A 3,777-nucleotide genomic window follows, 5' to 3' on the forward strand; every position below is an offset into this window, starting at 1 on the left:
GCCCCTGCCGGGCGCGGAGGGCCCTCGGGCGCGCGGAGCGCGGGCGGCCGGCGGGGAGTTACTATGCCAACCGGACTCCGCGGCCCTCGGCTCCCGCCTGCTTCCCCCGCGCCCTCGTCACGGTCCCACCTTTAAAGGATGGGGTGACGCTCTCGAGCGCAGCCGAAGCCGGCCTGGAGCCACAACTTCGCGGAGGAGGATCCGCGGAAACGAGGCGGAGCCGGGCGCGCGAGGGGCGGGACGGAGCGGCTGCCGGCTCGGTCACAGCAGCAGGACTTTCGAGGAAGGAACGTCTCGGCAACGCTCGAAGAAACTAGCATCCTTCTTAGAACGACACTGTTCTCTCCTTGGACGGACTGCCTTCCCTTTCGTGGGGCATTTTCGCTCGCACGCCTAACTCCCGAAGTTATGAAGACATCAGGGCCAGATGTTCCCAGTGCTTTGAACAAACCAACAAAGACAGGCAAGCATTTTCCAGCGGTGCTGATGACGAGGCCAGCGACCAGCCTGCTTTACAGAAAAAGCTTCGTGTAGATGCCAAAATCGTTGCCCTACCAGATGTTGCTTACGTTTCCAAACTGTCTTTAAGATTTGGTTTAAAATTCTGGTTTATCTGCATGCATGGGAGAAGTGAAAACTTCTCTACAAGAATGAATCAGTATCTGTAGTAGCGCAAACAGGAGTAGTCAGCTAGGGACCTACTCATTCATTGATCGATGTTTAATGAACGCCAGTTGTGTGACAAGCGCTGCTTAGGATTCAAAGGCAAACCAGCAGATTTCCCGGAAGAAAGGCAGGGATTAAACATGCAAATAAAGCAACAGAGGCAAAAGCCGCAATGACAATCAAAAGGGTTGATGGGAGGGTAACTGCAGGCTGACTACCTCAGATCAGGTGGCTACGAGAGCCGCCCCCCTCCCAAGGTGCTAGTGAAACTGGGACAGACACGGTGAGGAAGTACCAAGGAAAAGACCAGAAGCGCGTTACCACTGGGTTAAAGAAAGCTAGACTGTTTGAAACTCTATCTGGACAGTGGCTTTTCTTCCCTTGTCCAGGATCACAGTGAAATGCATGTTGAAGTGTGAATGGAAGGAATCAACTTGATAGCAGTGGCGGGCAGTCACAGATTTAGAGAATTTTGACTTCGCCAGTATACGCTAAGAACTACGTTCAGACAGGGGAAACGCCCGTGGGTCCTCACGGCCTCGCTTTGTATTTGGCACAGGAGTGTGGGATGGGTGCGTGCCTGGCTGGATGAAACAAGGACAAGAGAAACACCACAACCAAGACATCAAAGGGGAAGGAAGAGGGGGAGGAGAGAAACGTCTCACTACTGAAAGAACATACCCTGAGAAAATAAGCCGGGTCATTATAAAGTGGGGTATTCCTCATTTAACAACTTTCTGTTTTGATCTCCCAACATGGGCAGCCATGATTTGAAATTCTGTTTCCTGGTATCTTATAACCAACTATAAGATACTCTGCCTGGAATTTGTTTATGGCAGCCACTATGGGTAAGGACTCAACAGCTTTGAGACGTGAATAAATTAGTTAGTAAATAGTGATTATTTAAATTAGTTTAGATAGCGGCAAGATAATCTAGGAGGATTAAATATGGAAAACAATTTAGTGGAAAAAATAACATTTGAGCACTTTTTATTTCTATCCCACAAGTTAAAGTTTAGAAAACATCGTTTCAGTTGAATTGTTAGTCTTTAATTTTAAAAGATGAGAGAAATCGCTTGGTGTTCTTATAGTTGAGCTGTTTGTGCCTGTTCTCATGACACTGTCTTTCATTCACACATAACAACCTTCATGCTGAACATATTATTGCAGTAAACTTACGAAGTGACATCCACTTATCATTTAGGAGGATAAGACTTTTCTTCCTGTGTTTTGAAGTATAATGTGTACTAGATCAATAAAACCCGGGGGACATTTATCAGCTCCCTAAAGGAGAAAAGTGGTATACAAAAGATCGGTGTATTCTGACAGAGTATATGATATGATAAAGCAGAAAAACCAATAGATTGGATGTGTGAAAGCCTGGATTTTTATTGCAACCGTTCCAACTGAAACTGTGATTTCAGGCTCTGTGGCTCAGTTTATTCATCATTGATTCACTACCAAAAACTCGACAATCTCTAACTTCGCGAATGCTACAGTCATCTAAGCAGTTTCAACTGTTTAAATAATTCTAAACCGAATGAAACCAGTAAAGAACAAGGCAGTACAACTTCTCAATAAAATATTTCTGAATCAAGTACGGAAATGTTGAGTAGCTCTGGAGTAACAAAAAAGATTGGGTGAATGAAGAAATAACAGTTTTCAAGATTAAAAATTATTAAATGGGTAAACAGCATGTAGGTCTCACAACGCTGGTAATTGGGCTGCATTACAGTTTGTGTATGTCTGTGCAGTATGTTTTTAGCATTGAAATGAAAAAGAATAATTCAGCTCCTAACGGGAGCATGCTGATGAAGAGGGGCTCTGCGTCTTGGGTAAAGACAGTGATGTCTTTGAGAAGGACGAAGGTGCATATATACACAAACTGTAATGTCCCCCATGCTGAGTAAGTGAGCATTTCAAGAATGGATTGAGTTGCTTACAAAATGCCCATATGATGATAAAGTTCTGGACATCTGTATCAACTTTGAAGCAAGGCAAATACTAAAATAGATTGACATCTTTATGTCTTTGTATGTTTCTGCTAGTTAATGACAATGTAATTTTACTGTCAAGAGATGTATCAAATGGACTTTAGTTTTACTTTGAAAAAAGTAATTATAATCCTTTTACTTTTTAAAGTTAGGAAATCAAACTCAGGGATTCGTGCTTGCCAGGAAGGCACCATATCACTGAGCTATATTCCCAGCCCCTGGACAAGAATCACGTGATAATAGATGCAGAAAATACATTAACAGAAATTCAACATCCTTTCATTTAAAAACTTCTAAAATTAGGTACAGAAGGAATGTGTCGCAACACAATTAAAACCATATGTGAAAAACCTATTTTTAAACAACACACTCAGTGATGAAAAGCTGACATCTTTTCTTTGGAGATAAGGAAAAACACAGATTCCTAGTCTTATCATGATCATAGTACTAGAAACATAGTACTAGAAATACTAGCTACAGCAACTAGGTAAGAAAAAGAAATAAAAGGTATCCAGATTGGAAAAGAAGTTAAATTGTGTCTCTTTGCAGATAGATAAATAGATGATAGATAGATATAGAAATAGATGCAGAGATAGTGATAGAGATATATATTTATAAATACACAATGGCTATATGGAGATATATATGGTATGTGCATATGTATATATATGGTATGTGTATGTGTATTGTGAGTTTATAACCAGTCGTCCCTCCCTATATTATAGTTCACTTATTGCAACTTCACTGTATTGCTGTTTTTTTAAAAAAAAAAAATACAGTACCCGTATAGAATTTTGCATGTTGTTAAAATTACATAGGTTTAAGAGTGTAGAAAATGTTTAAGAGCATAGTAAGTGTTTATAAGAGTGTGGGAAAGGTTAGTAAGAGAGTGGGAAAGGTTTATAGGAGTGTGAGAAGGGTTTATAAAGCCTTAAAATATGTATAAATAATAAAATAAATATAACGCTGCTACTTCATGGATTTTCAACTATCGCAGGGGTCTCTGGGACATAACTCCTGCAACAGGGAAGGATCACTGTATGTGTGTGTGTCCTTGAAAGCTTCTACAAATAACTGTTAAAGCTAATAAATTCAGTAATGTTGGAGGATACAAGAT

At 41.1% G+C, this 3,777-nt stretch overlaps 1 protein-coding gene across 1 annotated transcript in view; it reads right to left on the reverse strand.

Annotated features, from left to right (window-relative positions):
* The window catches only part of Trpc6 (transient receptor potential cation channel, subfamily C, member 6), a gene marked incomplete in the record, with an annotated part of 114,640 nt that extends 112,919 nt beyond the window's left edge, over positions 1–1,721 (reverse strand). The window contains 1 exon segment of the mRNA XM_013511254.1: positions 1–1,721.
* Positions 1,722–3,777: the final 2,056 nt, after the last annotated feature.

This window comes from Chinchilla lanigera, unplaced genomic scaffold (genome assembly GCF_000276665.1).
Source record: "Chinchilla lanigera isolate Chin_1 unplaced genomic scaffold, ChiLan1.0 scaffold00011, whole genome shotgun sequence".
NCBI classification, from domain to species: domain Eukaryota; kingdom Metazoa; phylum Chordata; class Mammalia; order Rodentia; family Chinchillidae; genus Chinchilla; species Chinchilla lanigera.